Source organism: Paroedura picta, chromosome 13, assembly GCF_049243985.1.
Source record: "Paroedura picta isolate Pp20150507F chromosome 13, Ppicta_v3.0, whole genome shotgun sequence".
Taxonomy (NCBI): Eukaryota; Metazoa; Chordata; class Lepidosauria; order Squamata; family Gekkonidae; genus Paroedura; species Paroedura picta.
This window is the reverse complement of record NC_135381.1, coordinates 6,764,344-6,784,407: the sequence shown is the minus strand read 5'-3', so window position 1 is coordinate 6,784,407 and position 20,064 is coordinate 6,764,344. Positions and strand designations below refer to the sequence as shown.

The window sequence follows — 20,064 nt, the reverse complement described above, 5'->3', positions numbered from 1 at the left end:
TCTGTGACTTCCTGTAGTGTAGAGGACTTCCATGTCAACTCCTCTCTGATCTTGTACAAGGGAGAGACTGGGGTTCGAACCTGGGACCTGCAGCACGTAAGGCAGATGCGCTTCCATGAAGCGGCAGCCCCTCCCTTTCCCCAGACTCCATTTCATCCTCACCTTTGACTCCAGGCCTGCCCAGGTGTGGTCTGACATCATGAGACCTTACTGGCTCTCCAGCTTACATCATCCACCCCTCACCACCATGCCTGACCGAATTGTGTAGGCCGATTACAAGCAAGGCATTCTGGGAAATGTCGGCTGACTCAGTTTCCCCAGAGCCTTCCTGTGCAGGATCCTGAGCATCAGAGTTAATCCTACTCGTACTTCGTGACTGCTGTTCCAGGGACTCGTGGCCAGGTTTATCTGGAGCAGCTGCCAAAATTCTGAAAAGTTGTTTTTGATATGCCTTTTATGTCTCTGTCTTTCGGGCTGATGTTTGCTGTGTGTTCAGTATAAAGGAAGGCATGTCTTCGGCTGATAGCTTTAAAATATTTTTCCCCCCGTAATACGATCTGCAGAGTGGAGTATAATTCTCTCCCCCCACTTGTCTGTCAAAACGAAGGTTTGCCTCAAGGGAATCAGATTTCACAAGTCTATCAGAGAGTGGAAGCGATGCTCCTTGTGTCCAAACATGTTGTGAGTGAGTGCGCGCGCATGTGCAGGGGCGGCGTTTTAGCCTCCTCGCTTCCGAGATTTTGGGCGCTCTGCTCCTTGCTGCGGAGGAGGGCAGGAGCCAAAATCTTGCCGGCGTTTTTGATTAAAATATTTATAGCTATTGAAAACGAGATTGTCAAGTTGGGCCCCGGGAAAAAAAATGCCATGGAAGATGAAAGCCTTGTAGAAAAGGCACAGGGAATCCGCCCCCTCCAGTGAGGATGAGACTGTCGAATTAGATGCTCTGCTCAACGCTGATGCTCTTGTGCCAGGAAGCACGTCAAAGTCGAAACGTCCTCTGGAGGAAGACAGTCTGGCATTCTAAGCCCATGGGATGATGATAGTTCAGAGCAGCCTTTTTCAACCTTTTGACCTTGGAGGAGCTCCTGAAATCATTTTTCAGGCTTCTGAGGAGCCTCAGAAGTGATGTCAGCTGGCCACACCCCCAGAAGTGATGTCACTACTCACACACCCTTGGCTCTCTTTTTGCTCTCTCCCCATGCCTTTACTACTGGTATGGTGGCTCTGGCTCGTGTAGTCTGGAAAGAAGAATAGGAGCTGAGAAGACAGCCTGGGCTCCCCCATACCATGCCACTTCAGAGCTCCTGTGGAACCCCAGGAGTCCACGGACTCCTGGTTGGGAATCCCTGGTTCAGAGGGGAGCTGGTCTAGTCTGTGATCGGGGGGTTTTGGGGCAAGAAGGGTTTCAGGGTGTGAGCTGTTGAGTGATTGGGGGGATATAAACTCTGATTTGGGGAGTATGAACCATAGAGTTAGAAGGGGCTACAGACCATCTAGTCCAGACCCCTGTGCAGTGCAGGATCAGCCTCTCTCTCTTTCTCTGGCTGACCAGGGAGGGTGCATGAGGTTCAGGACTTGGGAGAGTCCCCTAAAAGGAGCTAGATCTTAGTACCAATGAGTACCATCACCAACATGGGGTTCTGGAGATGGGGACCCATGGAGCTTTGTCTAATCTAGCAGGGACCTCTGAGGCTCACTGGCAGTGTTCAAGCAGTGGCTGGCTGAATGCTTGTTGGTGATGCTTGAGGCTGATCCGACACTGAGCAGGGGATTGGACTAGGTGGACTGTGTGACCCTTTCCAACTCTATGGTTCAGTGATTCTATGGATGCTTGAGGCTGATCCTGTATTGAGCAGGGGGTTGGTCTAGGTGGACTGTGTGGCCCTTTCCAACTCTATGGTTCAGTGATTCTGCATCAGCCGTGACTTGACGGAGCTTAATGGTTATGTAGATCTGAGCTCCAGGAAGAGTCCAGGAGAGCTTTCATCCAGCCTCTCGGCTCTATCCCGTTCTCCCCAACAGCATGCTTCAACAGCGGCCCTTCACGCTGTTTAGCTCTTTACACAATAACAGATTCGTCTTTACAAAGGAGTGTGTATGCCCTTAAATGCTGAACTGTTTGTTTGAACACTGCGGGAGCAAAGTCTGCTTTGCTTCTTCTCTTGGGCGCTTCTGTCTATTTACATTGTCGGAAGCGGCGCCAGGAACTCTGAAATATCCACATGTGACTTTGCTGAGCATCTTTCTCAGGGACTGAGTGGAGGAGAACAGGGGCTTCTGAAGGGTTCCGGTTTTCAAAGCATGAACTTAGCAGGACTTTGCAGAACCATCATCTGGCCTCCATTTCTTTGTTACACCCTGGCAAACACATAAACCCGTTTGGTTTAGAGGCTAGCTTGCTGGGCTTAGCCTCCAGGCATGAAATTGGGCGTTTAAGCAAACACACTTGGCCATAGCGTTATCTGTGTGTCATTCTTGAATCCAAATCAAACACCCAACAGCATGCAGGATATCTGGTTGTCTCTCTTTTGGACTTCTTCCCATTGTGGAATATAACCATTACTTCTTCTTTGACGCAAATCCTTATATTCCCTGTCACACCATCTCAACCCCATCCTTTCTTCTTGGATGCTTGTGTTAGTTTAAACTCAGTGAAAGTGCGTTATGTTTTTTAATTTATTTTTCAATAAGGATCGTTTAACTTTATTTCAGATTTGATCTCTGAATTTTCTGGCCAGTACCCACCAATAAATATTGGCGGAGATTCCACTTGTTACTCCTCTCGCTTAGGTCTCTTAGAATTCGTTAATTCCCTCATCCAAAATTCTGGAGACAAACCTGTTTTAGGTAACAGAACTAGCTCATCTCTCTACCTCTGACCTACTCTGCCCTTTCACACCCTTACCCCTAAGGACAAAGCATGTCCCCTCTCCAATATATTGATTAGCCAATAATCAGCATTAAGATCTCATCATCATTAGGAATAAAATCTCCCCTTCTTTGTTGGAAAGAGTCTACTCTGCACCTAACTGGCCTCTCACAGAAGGGATGACACTTGCAAGGCCCAATAGGACTCTCAGTGGACTATGCAGTGTAAATCAATGTTGTCTATAGGACGAAACATCCAACAAGCAATGTCCTTGGACTACGATTGCAGAAATTTGAAACAGCGCAAAAGTATTGCCTATGATGTGCTCTGTTGGTGGGCACTAATCCTTTACGATACGTTAGGCTTATATTATTATGGAATGGATTGATGGAAATGAAGATTTATTTCAAGTAGAGATACAGGCAGGAGCAAACTGAGACATTGAAACAGCCGGGATTGCATCCACCCTTTAAGAGCTAGCATGGTATAACGATGAGTATGTTGGGGTAAAATCTGGGAGGCCTGGGTTCAGATCTTCCCTCTGCAAACAAATCATGCTGGCTGGCCCTGGGCCCGGCACTCCGCTTCCACCTAACTCAGTTCTTAGAGATGCTGCAAAGATGAAACGGAGAACAATCGATGCCACCCCAACCTGCTTGTAGGAAGGGCAGGACAAAAACACTCTAAATATGCTTTCATGGTCATAAGGACTAGGATCTTATGTCTATTAAACTCCAAGCAAGCCTGGGGAACTGAATCCCGCACCCTGCAACGAATCCTTTTGCAGCCCTTCCGCGGCATAAGGGCGTGCTTGCCCTCCGAGACAAAGAGGTAGATTTGGCTGTTCCGCGTCTCCGGTGCCTTTTCTTTCCGCCATCCCCACGCTGCCTGAAGGCTGCTGACTTCACGCTTTTCCGCTCCCCTCCCGCACTCCGTTACCCTCTTCCTCCAGGGGACAGCCTCTTCAAATACGGGTTCCGCTTTCTCCTGCATTACGACTTGGACGTTTGCCATTCATCGCAGCTGTGTGTTTGAACTTGAGTGATTACATTGGGAAGCGAACCGTGGCCCCGCTGCTCGTTCTCGCTCCCCCTCTCCCCGTGCTCTACTGGAGAGCAGCTTGTGTTTTCACTGTCCCCGGCAGCATCCCGTTGGCCTCGTTATGAAAGGGGAGAACATTCCCCTATTCTTAGAAGGGGAGAGTGGTCGGCTACCCCATTACAAAGGGCCAGATCCCTGGCATTCCGTCCGGATGGAGCCCTAGGGGTGGGGAACATAAGGGGGCTGCGGAAAAAGGAGGCCTCCGTTCCTGTCCTCTCGGAGACAGCGAATTTTACCTTGAGAATGATTGCCTGCTGTTAGGAATCCATGGTTTTAAAAGCTGCCGCTCTCAGATCTCAGCTGTTTCCAATTTGCTTTAAATTAGTGCAATTGGCAGAGAGTTTATCAACGTTGACTGTAATTCCAAAACGTTCTCATTTCTCGTCATGGCTTTCTCCCCCTCCCGCTGCCTCTCTTGTTCCGGTAGATCTTGACCAGGGTTCTGCGGGCCCAGAAGGCCGGGAGTTCTGTTGTTCCTTTGCCATTAGCTGGCCATCCTAGAAGCTCTACTGATTGATTTGGGCTTGCAATGAAGGTAGACGTAATGTTTGGAGGGCTTTTTGGGGAGGAACTGCCTTACAATGACCCTGTAGGGCAGCCTTTCTCGACATTTTTACCATTGAGAACCTCCCAAAACCCCAGATGTGGTGCAGTCATGCAGAATATGAATCATAGAATCATAGAGTTGGAAGGGGCCATACAGGCCATCTAGTCCAACCCCCTGCTCAATGCAGGATCAGCCCTAAGCATCCTAACGCATCCACGAAAAGTGTGTATCCAACCTTTGCTTGAAGACTGCCAATATGAATGGGAAACATTTCTGTATACATGCCCCTCTCTTTCCCACCCCTCCAGGCCCATCATTGGCCATTTTGGGAGCAGGTTGACGTGACCATACCTGATTACATCACCCTTTAAATGTTTAACAAATATTGAGAACTATATTTAAAAATTCACTTCCACTCATTCAGGAAACCCATCCAGGACCATCAAGGGCTGTAGGGTTTTCAAGATAAGAGACGTTGAGGGTTGTTTGCCACTGTCTGCCTCTGGGTTGTGATCTTGGTATTCATTGGTGGTCTCCCATCCAAGTCCTAGGCAGGGCAAACCCTTCTTAGTTTCAGAAATCAGGTGGCACTAGACTAATGTCCTAGTATGATAGATTCAAGTGGGGAGCTCTGTTGGTCTGAAGTAGCACAACAAAAATGGAGTCTACTAGCACTTTTCAGCCCAACAAAGATTTATTCAAGGTGTGAGCTTTCGAGCTTTCCTAGTATTGTCATTGATAACCAAACTCTTGACTGATTGGTGGGGGGGGGCGGGGTGGAGAGGAGAGGAGAAATTAGAGGATTCTGTCATATTTCAACCATTTTTACATAGATGTCTCTTGAGAGCCAGCTTGGTGCAGTGGTTGAGAGCGTCAGCCTCTAATCTGGATAACTGGGCCTGATTCTCCTCTCTTCCACATACAGCCAGCTGGGTGACCTTGGGCTGGTCACAGAGCTTTCTCAGCCTCACTTACCTCACAGAGTGTCTGTTGTGGGGAGAGGAAAGGGAAGGCGATTGCAAGTCATGTTGAAACTCCTTTGGGTAGTGAAAAATCTTCTTCTTCTTCTTCTTCTTCTTCTTCTTCTTCTTCTTCTTCTTCTTCTTCTTCTTCTTCTTCTTCTTCTTCTTCTTCTTCTTCTTCTTCTTCTTCTTCTTCTTCTTCTTCTTCTTCTTCTTCTTCTTCTTCTTCACCTCCGCCTCTGCTCACCAGCTGTACGCACTGCCACATGGCTTAATTTCTGCTTGCCCAAGTTATCAGCCAGGTGTGTCTATGTGCACATTTTGCCCATGTCCATGCACCCTAGCATGACAGCCTGAAACATTTTGCCACGGCAAGTGCTCGACGGCTAGGGATCTGGGCTTTAAACCCTCCCCGGAACAAAGAACCCAAACTGCTATACACTCTGCTCTCCTCATCATTGTGACCTTCCGTCAAAGCCATTCTGAACGACAGCCTTGTGAGGCGTTACATTAGCTGACTGTCTCTGCGAGGAGGGTATGTCTCTATTACATTTTTTGTTCAATCAATAACAAGGATTCCGAGAGAGACTGGGAGCGTTTTTAGGCTTCGGATGTCTTTGCAGCTTATGTCAAGCGGCCGGCTTGTGCAATAATGAGAGTTTTGAGTGACAAGGGAGGGATCTCCAGTTGATTGGTTATTGTTTGTGAGAATTACAGATGCAGCCGGAGAATGACAAGCCTTGCAGGGGGTTGGGGGTGTGTGTCTGAGAGAGAGAGAGAGATTCTCTGATTGGAACTGGAATGCTCTGTTTCCAGTGAATTAAAAGAACCACAGGAGTTTATTCTCTGTAGAATTTTAATTCAAAATTGTCCACCGTGAGCTTGGAGCCTGCACGAGACAGACAGACAGACAGACAGACAGACAGAGACAGAGAGAGCGATCACTTTGCATGTTTAAAAAGACTAACAAATTACCAATGGAAATGGGGTTCAGAATATTCAGCTGTAATTGGATTTCAGCTGTTGGTTGCTTTGGCATCATCATCCCTAGGCTGCACAAGTCAGAGATTTCACCGGAATGGTTTGGCACCCTGAATGCATCGCAATTACCTTTTGAAAAGGAAACCGGAAAGTTAGAAGGGGACTAAATGCTGTTTTTAAAACACACGTATCTTTGGAAGTCACCTCCCCGGAGCCTGTATTGTTCTATCCTGTAAAGTATCTGGTTCCTGTGCAGAAGTGTCTGTTCCCTAAAGGACTCTTCATGACATAATTATATAGGTCTGTTCAGGATGGTGAGTCAGGCTTCGTCAGATCTAGAATAACTATTGTGGGGGAGGGAAATGTGAGTCTTTTTACGCTTTGGTGTGAGATTAGAACCCTTTATGTACATGGAATAAATAGTAATACTTAATGCCCCATGAAGAACTGAAGTGTGTGTATGTGCATGTGTGTGTGTGTGAGAGAGAAGAAGAAAACTGTGAAAATCATACTCCCTGAATTATCTCTGTCCATAATATTCTGTAAATTCTCCCATGGCTTGGGTAGGGCAAATAATCTCTCCCTTTTCTTCCCCTTATCGTTGACTCTCAATATTCCATGACTCTTGGGGGAATATTTAGTCCTTATCAGGCCCTTTTAGAGAACTATATCTCTTTTTTTTGTTTTGCAAAGTTATATTTTTTCCCCCTGCATACCTGGGAGTCTCCCCACATTTGCACAGTCCCCTAATTTCTGGAGGTGGCTTGGTCCTGCTGTTTTTCTGATTGGCAGAATCGGGTTACTAACAGAATCGGGAGCTACTTTTAGAAAAACTATTGAGATAGGAGACCATCTTTGGGAACTCCAGTCACTCGTAGAGGCTATAAGAAAGCCATAAAAAGGTAAAGGTATTCCCTGTGCAAGCACCGGGTCATTTCTGACCCTTGGGGTCACGCCCTCTAGCGTTTTCATGGCAGACTCAATATGGGGTGGTTTGCCAGTGCCTTCCCCAGTCATTACCATTTACCCCCCAGCAAGCTGGGTACTCATTTTACCCACCTCGGAAGGATGGAAGGCTGAGTCAACCATGAGCCGGCTGCTGGGATTGAACTCCCAGCCTCATGGGCAGAGCTTTCAGACAACTGCCTTACCACTCTGCGCCACAAGACCTTTATTTCAAGGAAACCACCTACTTCTTCTTGATCCCATAAGGTCTTTAGCTCTGGCCTGGAAGCTCAGATTGTTTAGACCAGGGGTGGCCAAACTGTGGCTCTCCAGTTATCATGGTGACTGTAGTCCACGGACATCTGGAGAGCCACAGTTTTGGCCACCCCTGGTGTCGTTGGTTGCCCAGATTCATGCTGTGAACTCCTTCCATGCTGCTCCTCCTCATCCTTCACCTGCTAGACTACCACCCTGGACAGAGCCCACTTCCAATCTGCTTTCCTGTTCTAAGGCTTCACAGCAGGCAGCCTTATGACCTTGTGTCACTTGACCAGTTTGATTCCGGCGTCCATCCAGAGCTGTTATTTTTGGCATTTCCTCACTTGGGAATCTCCCTGACTTCTCAAGCTCAATTGCAGAGCACAGGTCTTGTACAAAAGGGTCCCTGGGTCCCTTTCTGGCAGTTCCAATTAAAGGACTGTAGGCAGCAGATGTCAACAAAGATCTTTCTTTGTCCAATAGCCCAGACTGCAGCTGCTGGCTAGAATAGTTAATGTTGTGCTAGTTCAGTGCTCTTCGGTCCAGGGTTTGAGGACCCTCGGGTGGGCTGCAAACCCCTACAGAAGGACGCAGATAAACTTGAAAGGGTACAGAGGAGAGCGACGAGGATGATCTGGGGCCAAGGGACCAAGCCCTATGAGGATAGGTTGAGGGTCTTGGGAATGTTCAGCCTGGAGAAAAGGAGGTTGAGAGGGGACATGATAGCCCTCTTTAAGTATTTGAAAGGTTGTCACTTGGAGGAGGGCAGGATGCTGTTTCCGTGGGCTGCAGAGGAAAGGACACGCAGTAATGGGATTAAACTACAACGATATAGGCTAGATATCAGGAAAAAAATTCACAGTCAGAGTAGTTCAGCAGTGGAATAGGCTGCCTAAGGAGGTGGTGAGCTCCCCCTCACTGTCAGTCTTCAAGCAAAGGTTGGATACACACTTTTCGTGGATGCTTTAGGATGCTTGGGGCTGATCCTGCGTTGAGCAGGGGGTTGGACTAGATGGCCTGTATGGCCCCTTCCAACTCTATGATTCTATGATTCTATCATGTGTTTGAATGATCAGCTGCCAGGGTGCATGGATGTGAACGCATGAAGCAGTAATATCAGGCCTCTCTCAGCCCCACCTCCCTCCCAGCGTGCCTGTTGTGGGGAGAGGAAGGGAAGGCGATTGGAAGCCGCTTTGGGACTCCTTCTGGCAGCGGAAAGTGGGGTATAAAACCAACTTCTTTTTCTCTCTCCCTCTCTCTTTCTGCCTCCAATTTGCTGCTGAAGGCGGACAGGAAAAACCTCCCCTCTTTGCCTTTTGGGCCGGGCATCAAGCAAACGAGGTCAGGCCAGCCGCCACGGCTTCCTCCTTGCTCTCTCTTTTTTGGGAGCCGCGTTTAGGGGGACATAAATCCACCACGCTTGTCTGCGGCAACTAGTTTGGGAGCCTTTATAAATGCTCCAATTGAGTGTTTTGACATGGCAGTCAGATACAGTTAATCTTTCCCTTGACCTCCTGATACCGCCGAGCTGGCTGAAACTGCTAGTTAAGCACGTCGGCCGGTCTCCCGTTGTAGCATTCGCGCTCCAGCGCATTGCCTAATCAAGTGTAATATATCTCTGAGCAAAACACACACCGCGGCTTTTCACAGCTATTTAAACAACCTCCCCACCCCCCCACCCCACCGTGGATGGCAAAGCCACACACAGAAAAAGGGAGGGGGGGGAGAGAAAGAGCATGCCTTGCTGTGCTGCATTCCCCAGGCCCCAAAACACATTGTGGATGGAGAAGGGCGAAGGGCTTGATTTCTTTATTAATTCTGGGATTTTGAATCTGCCCTATCTTTGGGAACTTGGGAGGGATTGTATTTTGATGGTAGGCATGCAATCCCTGTATACAATTTAAAATTAATTCATATTAATAACAATAAAACATGAAGAAGAAGAAGAACTACTTCACTTTAAGATGATAACGGCAAGGCAAACTGAAGAAGAGTAATCAAAATGGACTTTTTCCGGAATTCGGTCTTTGCCCTTTTATATTTTGGGCACTATTCCGTATCTACAATTGCAGCACCTATTTTTGTAAGGAGAAGTCAATTGGTTTTATATTAACTATGTCTAGTGTAGTTTGGAAAATGTTACACATCACTACTCAATGTATATTTGTGGTGTTTTACAGCTCTTAACATAAACAAATTTGCCTACATGGTGTTGCATTCTGTTTTTGTATTTGCTATTTTTCAGACTGCGTGCCTTCCTTCTTGTTTAACCTCCAGGTGGGGGCTGGAGATCTTCTGGGAACACAACTGATCTCCATGGAGCAGAGATCAGTTCACTCAGAGAAGACGGCCATTTTGGAAGATGGACTCTATGCCATTGGAGTACCTCCCCTCCGAAACCTTGTACTCCTCAGACTCGACCCTCAACAGAGCTTTCCCCATGAGTCCTTCAACAAAGTCTCAGGTCAGACCTCCTGTCAGGTGCTTTCAAATATAAGCGTGGCCAATGACTAATGGCCGCCATATCTGCCACAGAACGGTGCTTTCAAATCCAATTTATGTTATGTACATTAGGCAGCTGGGGAAGCCATGTGCATTTGGGCCTTACATTTGGCCATTCTTTTAAGAGTCGTCCCCCTCAATGACACAGGGCTTACCGATTTACTGCGCGTTGTCCGGGGAATGCGCAGCCAGCCCATGATGGATTAGCCAAATTAATCTCCGTTATGTCAGGAGCACATTACGGTCGACGCAATTTAGCTTGATGGATTTTTTATTTATTATTTATTATTTGCTGCGGCGTGTCACTAAATCGGAGCCCTCTTAATTTTGTGATGTATTGGAGCAGCCCACGGGTGAGCTGCCTGCATATAAGGGTCAGCATTTCCATAATTAACCCCATTTTTCATGGTCCTTTATTGCCGATCCCTTTGTTTATGGGGAGGGCCAAACAAGCTTGGCTACTCGGGTGGTAGGAAAGAGCTTAAGAGGTTTTGTGTGTTCTCGTGTGCCTACACACGGGGAGGCCAATTTCTGTGGTCATGGAGGCCACCCTGAACTCCAGACAGGGTTCTAAACCGGTCCAAAGGGTTCTTTTGAATGGACCTCTGGGCTAAGGGTGGACATGGGCCAATCCTCAATCCTGGCTGTTCCGAGCAAGGGAAGGTCTTGGGAGCCATTGCAGATCTAAGTGGTGTACCCTGGAGAAATGACCAGTCTGTTCTGACTGGGAGATATGCTCAAATTCCTCTTTTACAACATCTCTGTATCTGTGAGAACCCAGCAGTTGGAGATCTGCCACACTATCTATTGGAATGTCCACTTTACACAGATCCAAGGAGGAAATTTCTAAATAAAATTATTCCAGGGGCATTTTCTTCAGCTCATGATAAATTAAGGTATTTGCTTTCAGATACAGACCCATTTGTTGCCACCTTTGCTTTGGCCGCAAGAAAAATTCGATCTGGCCTTGTGTCAAATGCTGTGGGCTTTCTAAGGAGCTACTGAGCAGAATGTATGGGTTAAGTGTAATTTTTTTATTCTGGTTAGGTGATAACTGTGACAGATCTCTGTTTGTTTTGAACAATTTTATTGTTGTCCGATTTTGCAATGGCCTATGGCCTAGTGCAATACAGTTTGAAACTACCAGGTTGTGGGGGTGAGAGTAGCTATGTAGAATCCAGAAGGCTAGAGAGAAAGAACCAAAGATGGAAATGGGTGAGCTGCAGGCCAGAGTGGAAGGGACATAGAATTTCCTCAGCATTCAAAACTGAATACTCTGCTCAAAACTGTAGAATCTTGGCCAGCTTGGTGTAGCGGTTGGGAGTGGTGGCTTCTAATCGGGCAAACCGGGTTGATTCCCTGCTCCTCCACATGCAGCCAGCTGGGTGACCTTGGGCTAGTCAGAGTCCTGTTCAAGCTGTTCTCACAGAGCAGACTTTCTCAGAGCTCTCTCAGCCTCACCTACCTAACAGGACGTCTATTGTGGGTTGTAAGCCACTTTGAGACTCCTTCAGGTAGTGAAAAACCAGGTATAAAGACCAGCTCTCCTCACAATTAACCTCCTTTGGGCTACTGGGAGCCTGCTTATATCCTTTGGAGTGGGCTGTGGAAATTCATCAGGGCCTCCTGCCTTGGGGGGAGAGCTCCATTGTGGCCCTGATTTAACTTAGCCTCCCCTCTCCCTCTGGTGTTAAGTCGTGGGATAATAACCTGGAGCTACACGAAGGCAAGGAAAGAGAGTGCCTCTTTTAATCTTTACAAATGCATCCCAGTAGGCCAAGAACCAGCCTTGTCCTTTATGGAACACAGAGGAGGCAAGGGACCTCCCCCACCCAAAGAACATCACAGCAGCACCGTCCTTGGCTTTCCCTTCCTCCTCTCCCTTCTCCTCTCTTCCGCGTGCCTCTGAATTAATGCGCCATGAGCCCTGAATACCGAAAAAGTCCATTCGTTTTAATTAAGCTCCCTAATAACTTGGAGACAGAGATCGAACGTAGCGGCGGGGACTATTCGGTTTGCTTTTCAGAGACAAACACGGCAGCTGTGTGTTGGCGGCTGGGCTGCCGCCTGTGTTCTCTTGCATTTGGAGGAGGCGTGTGGAAGGGAACAGCAATGGCCAGACAAGATCCATAGTTAACGTCAAGCCAACGTTGAAAGGAGCTCTGAACAGATGATAAAGTGTTCCGAGCTGATAGTAGAGGTCCGGGAATCGGGGACTCCCAGTTCCAATCCCCTCTGTGAGTTAATTCACTAGTCCTCTCCCTGCAGTTGCGGTGTCCCCTCCAGGTTTGGAAATACCTTTAGATTTCGGGGAGGGGGTGGAGGTTGAGTGTTGAGTCTGCAAGTTCGGGGAATACAGATTCAGTCGTCCTTCGAAACCAGCTCCCTCTATTTGAACTAACAGCCAACACACGAACAATACCAACGAGTGAATCCCTGAACAACCTCAACTTCTACACACTTTGGTTATGTGCCGATAACGTTATCGATTGAAATTGACATGTACACATTGCTCAAAGTGCCTGATTGGTCAGAAACCCAGGCTTCCCATTGGTCTGTAAGTTTGGTTAAAGTACCGTCAGTGATTGGTGGCTTTCCAATTCCCTCATTTGCATACCAGGCGGCAGCCGTAGTGCTGTTCACTCCACATACATAACACAGAAAAGAATAGGGTTTGGGGAGGGAAGGGAGGGGCTGTTAGGGTCACAGACTTCACCTTTCAAGGCTACCGTTTTCGCCAGGGGAACTGAAATCTGTCACCTGAAGATCAATGAAAGTTCAAAGCCCCACTTTGCCATGGAAACTCGCTGGCTGACTTCACAGCAGACGCGCTCTGCGCCAAACTAACCCTGCGGGGATGCTGGGAAAATCAAATGGAGAATGTTGTGAAGTACTTCGAGTCCCCCTTGGGGAGAAAAATGAAGTGTAAATGAAGGATGTAAATCAGTGGTTCTCCACCCTCCTAATGCCGCGATCCTTTAATACCGTTCCTCCTGTTGTGGTGACCTCCAACCATAAAATTATGCAAGGGTTCTTTCACAGACATTAAACTGAAACTGGCCAATGGCGTGAAGATCCATTGCTCATGATTGTATATAAATTGGTTATAATTATATATAAATTAGCAGGTGACTTCAGGAGGAGTGGCAACCATGGCAGCATCCCCCCCAAGCTGCTTGCCCTGCCGCGACCCCTGTGGAAGGGTCGTTCGACCCCCAGGTTGAGAGCCACTGACGTAAATAAATAAATGGTGTGAGCCAGCAACCGGGTACAGGGCAGTGTTTGGCAGACAAAAAAGAGGAGTTTCCCTGTTTTAAGTGGCCCAGGGGCCTTTCACTGGCAACCCTTAGGTTTGCCAACCTCCAGATGCCCTGTTCAACAGAGCGACCAAAGAGGATTTGGGTGTCTGTGTGGGTTTTCTTTTCTTTTTTACTTTTGCTAGGTTCCTTTTGGCTTTGATTGTCCATTCAAAACGCCCACACAATCCAGGAAGCTGCATCTTTTTTTTTAAATATATTTTCTGCACCTGTTTATGTAGAGAGTGAAAACATCTTGGTGCTGCAAGTTGTCAAACCGATGCATCAGCAGGCAGGATCTGGCAAGAGAGATCTGCATTCGGAAGTCACCATCTGCATGCATTACGGATGTGTACTTGGAGGTGGGAATGTCACGAGTCATGACCCCCCACCTTAGCCAATAGGATGCATAACTACCTCCAAGGTGCAGGTGACTCCATGCTTTGTGTTGCCAGGTTCCTCCACCAGCAGGGGACAGTAGGAGACAGTGAAAGGCCCAGGCCATACTGCTGATGTCATACAGGAAGTGACATCATCACACCAGCAACTTCCAGGTGATGTTCTTATACAGGGATTCCCAAACAGGATTCCGTAGATCCCTGGGGGTCTGTGGGAGCTCTGAAGTGGCATGGTATTGGGCAGTCTGAGCTGTCTTCTCTACTCTACTTTCCGGTCTATATGAGGTAGAGCCACCATAGTAGTAGTAAAGGTGGTGGTGGGGGGAGCGAAAGGAGGGCTAAGGACGCAGGTAGTGATGTCACTTCTGAAGGGCGTGGCCTGTTGACACCACTTCCGGGGCTTCTTGTACTCTGATAAATTATTTCAGGGGCTCCTCCATGATCAAAAGGTTGAAAAGGCTGTTCTAATATTTGAGCGAAAACTCTCTGGTGAAACTAGCTTCTACCATGGAGTTTTTGCTCAAATACTAGAGTGTCGCCTGGAAGCTGCTGGTATGATGATGTCACTTCTTGTGTGATGCCTGAGCTTTCTTTTTTCTACTGGGAAGTCTCCCTCCCTGCACCGCCCAGCTGATTGGTGGCTGGGGGACAGGGCATCTCGTGTGTGTTTGTGTGTGTGTGTGTATCGGTGGGTGTGGATGTTCTGGCACTATCCACCGCCAGCACAGGATTGGGGCCTACGTCCATTAGCCCTTGCTCAACTCAATAAAGGACCTTGTTCTGTGGGCCTGTGTAGTCTGGCTCGTGAAAGACGAAACCGGAGAAAGGAAATATTGGCAGCAAACCACGTTGGCTTGCTCCTAACAAAAGGAAATTACTGACCTAGCTCTGCTTTGCAAATACTGCAGGCAAGCTGCCTGGTAACGTATCTCTGGCATTTTGCAAATGTATTAAGCGTTGCCTTTTCCCTTTCCTGCATCCCGATAAGCTTTTTTGATTTGCTTCCATCTGTTCCACGCAGATCGCTTTTGCCAGTCGGCTTGAAACAAGAAACAGTCTTCCCCGAATCCTTACAGATGGAGTTTAAAGACGACACAAAAGCCGGTTGGGAAATTAGCATGTTGGCTCATTATAGTCAGGTACGGGTTTTAGGCAAGGCCTGGCAATCTGGGAGTCTGGGGTAGGTGGGCGGGGCACCTGGTTTTCTCTTGAAGTGTCGTCATGCCTCTCTAGGAATGGCTGAAAACTCTATGGTAAAACCATATGCGGTGGTTCCTAGAGCGGACTGACATAATTTCCTGGTTTCTTCCAGAAATAATGTCTTGCTGCTATTGGCACATCAGTGTTTTTTTTGGGGGGGGGGTTATTATCCTCTCTCTGCCTCTCTGAGGGGCAGCAGGAACAGAGGGCTGTTGGTGGGAAATTTGTAGCCATAGCATGGCGGTGCTGGTGGGATATGATGAAATGTTTAGATCCATCTAAAGAGAAGGCTAGGATTTGTATTCCAGCGAGGGGATTGTGTTAGAGGTGCACAATTCTGACACTGTTAGGGCAGAAAACATTTATATACCTTAAGTTTATTTACAGTCACTTGAGTTGCCAACATTCAAATCGCTGCACAATGTTGCTGGTATCGAAGATATTCTTTGCTTTATTACATGTGCGTTCAGATTGAGACCTCCGAGGGGTCAAAATGCTCTAGGTCTAGCCTTGTATCGTGCATATGATGTCGTTTTCAGTGACCCAAGAGGATGTGTAGGGATGTAATCGGAGAGTAAGAAAGGAGGGACCCGAGATCTCCCTTTAGCCTGGCCTCAAGACAAAAGCCTGGCGGAAAAGCTCCATCTTGCAGGCCCTGTGGAACGGCATTCATTCCAGAAGGGCCCTTAGCTCTTCCCGGAGCTCATTCCACCTGGGAGGAAAGGGACGGCCTCAGGGAGTGATGTCATACTGTCCCCCTTCCAAAGTCCCTATTTTCTCCCGGGGAACTGCTCTCTATTGTCAGAAAGTCAGTTGTAACTCAAAGATATCTCCACCCAATACCTAAACCTAGAAACTCCACTGTAAAGCAATCCAACAGAACATCACCCATCGGGTGGGGGAGAAATGGTGATTTGTTTAAATTTGTCTGCCTGCCCATGGGAAACCGGAACTCCACGGAGAAAACTATTGCCCCTGAAATGCTAGTTTCCCTAGGTGGGACCTTGAGAATTTCTGGAATTACAGCTCATTTCTAGATGACAGACATGGAATCATAGAGTCAGAAAGGGCCAGACAGGCTATCTGGTCCAACCCCTTGCTCATTGTAGGATCAGCCTCAAGCATCCAGGATAAGGATCTGTCCAGCTGATTCTTGAAGACTGCCAGTGAGGGGGAGCTCCCCACCTCCTTAGGCAGCCCCTTCCACTGCTGAACTACTCTGACTGTGAATTTCCCCCCTGTTATCTAGCCAATATTATTCTGCACGTAGTTTAAACCCCTTACTGCGGGTCCTCTCTGCTGCCAACAGGAACTGTTCACAGCCCTCCTCCAAGTGACAGCCTTTCAGATACTTGAAGAGAGCTTCTCTCTCTCTCTCTCTCTGGTTTTTTAAAAAGGCAATATCATTCCATCAGAAACAAAAAAATAAAAACAAAAGAATCTTCCAGCGATCCACCAGCTGTTTGCAATTTTGTTCTGCTACTACAAATAAAACTTTGGCTGTTGCATGCCTTGCCTTGAGGAATTCGGCTCCTTCAGATGCCCTTCTGAATCTCAGGATTGGTTTATTCAACAGCTATCTTCTGCTGAGAAATCTTTAATGGAACAATCATTTCTACATCTGGGCCTTCAGCTGTTTCCCAAGCGCCCTAATAACCTTTTCGAATAAGAAGGCTTCCTTTTCAGTGCTGTGTGACTCGCTGTGTGTGTTTTTTTTTTTATGTGAGTGCATCTGGGTAGACGTTCTCAGGCTCGATCCCTGAGACTCAGAATGTTCCAGAGTTTTAAGCTGGGTTGTGCTCCATGTCTGGGCGAAACCAAGTTAAACTGCCTACGGTCAGGATCCTGAAAAAGATTAGCTGAAAGCAGTTTCCCAAATTGCCTGCCTTGGGTCACACTGTTCAAATCCATTGTGTGGCAGAGTGCTGGATTGGATGAGCCATTGGCCTGATCCAACATGGCTTCCCTTACGTTTTTATCTCTGGGGCAGTGATGCTCTCTCTTGGTGCTTGGAGGTAGCAGTGGGAGGGGTTCCGGAGACCTGACCCCACTGGTGGACCTCCTGAAGGCACCTGGGCTTTGTCTGTTGTGCGACACAGAATGTTGGACTGGATGGGCCATTGGCCTGACCCGACGTGGCCCCTCTGACATCTTTTGTTTGTCTTCTTGGTGTTTGGGGAGCAGCTGAGGGAGGGCTCCTCTAGTTCTGGCCCCACTAGACCTTCTGAAAGCACCTGGGTCTTGGCCACTGTGAGACACTGTGGTGACATGTGACTTCCTGGGACGTGACAGGGAGGTGTGGCCTGCTGTCATCACTTCCGGGGTTTCTTGAAACCTGAAGTATGTTCCAGGCGGTCTCTTAATGGTAGAAAGGTTGGAGAAGACCGTCCTAGAGGAGACCCTCTTCATAATTATTTTGGGCTCCCAGAGGATTATTTTTGCCATCGATTACCTGCACTCTTTCCAAGATCTATCAGAACTTAAAGTTCTCCCGACATCTCAGCACGGCTAATCTAGTGGCAAAAACCCTTCTTGGAGACCAACGCCACCCCCCCCTCCAGCATCAATTAGATGGTGAATACCACGAGCCAACTTAAAAAAACATTTTCTTTACACGGCGACGGAAGACGCTTTATCATGTTACGGACGACACGTCCCGTTTATAAATATTTATCCTCTCCACTGGTTACTGATACATCTTTTTTTTTGGGGGGGGGGAGTCTATGAGCCCCACTGATTCAGAGGCCAACATGACCAATTTGTCTTCCCTGATGCCTTAAAAAAATTTATTATTGACTAATTGCCTGCCAGGCTGTAAATATGATCCGGGCTGGTATTGTGCTTTGATTAACGGGACGCTCAAGCAGCCCCAGAGGAACGGGGCGCGGGCCTTTGCAAATCCAGGCGAGGCAATAAATTGTGTGATTTGGAAACGGGCTACGTGGGGAGAAGCCGCCGCACTAGTTAAACAAGCCCAGCCGAGGACCTCCCCCCCCTCTCCCCCGTGGCTTATTTTGATGAATGGGTTCCCACCAGCTCTTGCTGCTGTTTACAATGGAGTGGCTGTAATATTTACAATAAGCGAGACTCGGGGATGAGAGTTTTCATGCACTTCAGCAGGTTGCTAAAGCTTGGGGTGGGGAGCATCCTCCTTTCCCTAAAAGAGACAGAAAAATTCTAAATGGTCCAAGCAGGGGTGGTCAACCTGTGGTCCTCCAGATGTTCATGGACTACAATTGCCATGAGCCCCTGCCAGCATTTGCTGGCAGGGGCTCATGGGAATTGTAGTCCATGGACATCTGGAGGACCACAGGTTGACTACCCCTGCCATAGGGTGGCCAACCTCTCCAGTTAATCACTGGAGAGCTCTCAGAATTACAATCGGCCTTCAGACAAAAGAAAGCTGTTTCCTTAGAGAAAACAGCTCATTTGCAGATCGGACTCTATCCTGCTGCGGTCCCGCCCCTGCAATCTTCAGGCTCCGCCCCCAGTTCTCCAGACCTTTCCCACCCCAAAGCTGGCAACCCTCGCCCAGCATCTGGCAACCGGAGGTGCATTGTCTCCGAACGTGGAGGTTTCATCTGCCTTTCATGACTGGTAGCCACCGGGAGAGCTGTGTCTAATCCCCCTTTTAAAAAATAAAGCCCTCGAAGCTAGAAGTTGCTACTCACACGGTAACCATTCTCTCTTGTTTCCTGCCAGGTGCCTTGTAGCAGGTACGGAGGCAATTAATTAATAGATTTTTTTTTTCTTGGCTGTTGATTTCTGTAATTAACACGCTCGATAAGGGGGGTTGCCTGGGCTAAAAGCTCCTAAGTCAGCTTGGAAAGGCTGTAGAGAGAGAAGCCGCTCTTTCACTTCAGTGGCCGTTCTGGAGGATTCCTTGCCAGGCAGGTTTCTAATCAATGGGAAGTTAATTTGTTTCTTTCAACTCGCCAGTGATGAGAAGCCAAACTGAAGGAAAGATGCCAGCTGCGCCGGGGTGGTGGTGGTGGTGGGAAATCTGTGCGGGACATGTTTGGCTTGTCAACTTGTGTAAAGTACTTTACTGTGTAAAGTACAATCCATAGTAAGGCCAACAATTGTGGGCTAAACGTTTTTCGGGGCCAATGAAGTATTTATGTTCCAAGATGAAATGGCGTGTAGAATATATCAAATACATTTTTGGAAAAACAAAACGTCCTCAATTCAAGTCAAACAATTCTAGCAGTAACCAAAATTAACATATGCAATGCGTTGCATTACATTATATATACGTAGGAAATTTAAGATATAAAAATAAGAAATAAACTGCAGAAGTAAGAACATGCTCACCAATAAAGAACCATGTTGTTGTTATGTGCGAAGTCGTGTCCGACCCATCGCGACCCCATGGACCCCATCCTCCAGGCCTTCCTGTCCTCTACCATTCCCTGGAGTCCTTTTAAGTTTGGACCTACTGCTTCAGTGACTCCATCCATCCACCTCATTCTCTGTCGTCCCCTTCTTCTTTTGCCCTCGATCACTCCCAGCATTAGGTTCTTCTCCAGGGAGTCCTTCCTTCTCATGAGGTGGCCAAAGTATTTGAGTTTCATCTTCAGGATCTGGCCTTCTAAAGAGCAGTCAGGGCTGATCTCCTCTAGGACTGACCGGTTTGTTCGCCTTGCAGTCCAAGGGACTCGCAAGAGTCTTCTCCAGCACCAGAGTTCAAAAGCCTCAATTCTTTGACGCTCGGCCTTCCTTATGGTCCAACTTTCGCAGCCATACATTGCAACTGGGAATACCATAGCCTTGACTAAACGCACTTTTGTTGGTAGGGTGATGTCTCTGCTTTTTAGGATGCTGTCTAGATTTGCCATAGCTTTCCTCCCTAGGAGCAAGCGTCTTTTAATTTCTCTGCTGCAGTCCCCATCTGCAGTGATCTTGGAGCCGAGGAAAATAAAATCTGTCACTATCTCCATTTCTTCCCCATCTATTTGCCAGGAATTGAGAGGGCCGGCTGCCATGATCTTCGTTTTCTTGATGT

The 20,064-nt window shown here is 47.7% G+C and overlaps 1 long non-coding RNA gene across 1 annotated transcript in view; it reads left to right on the top strand.

Annotated features, from left to right (window-relative positions):
- LOC143822795 (uncharacterized) overlaps positions 1 to 20,064 on the top strand; it is an 86,841-nt gene that overhangs the window by 39,768 nt on the left and 27,009 nt on the right. The window contains exon 2 of the long non-coding RNA XR_013226260.1: positions 9,909 to 10,127. This is a non-coding gene — a long non-coding RNA (uncharacterized LOC143822795). The remainder of the gene's footprint in view (positions 1 to 9,908; positions 10,128 to 20,064) is intronic.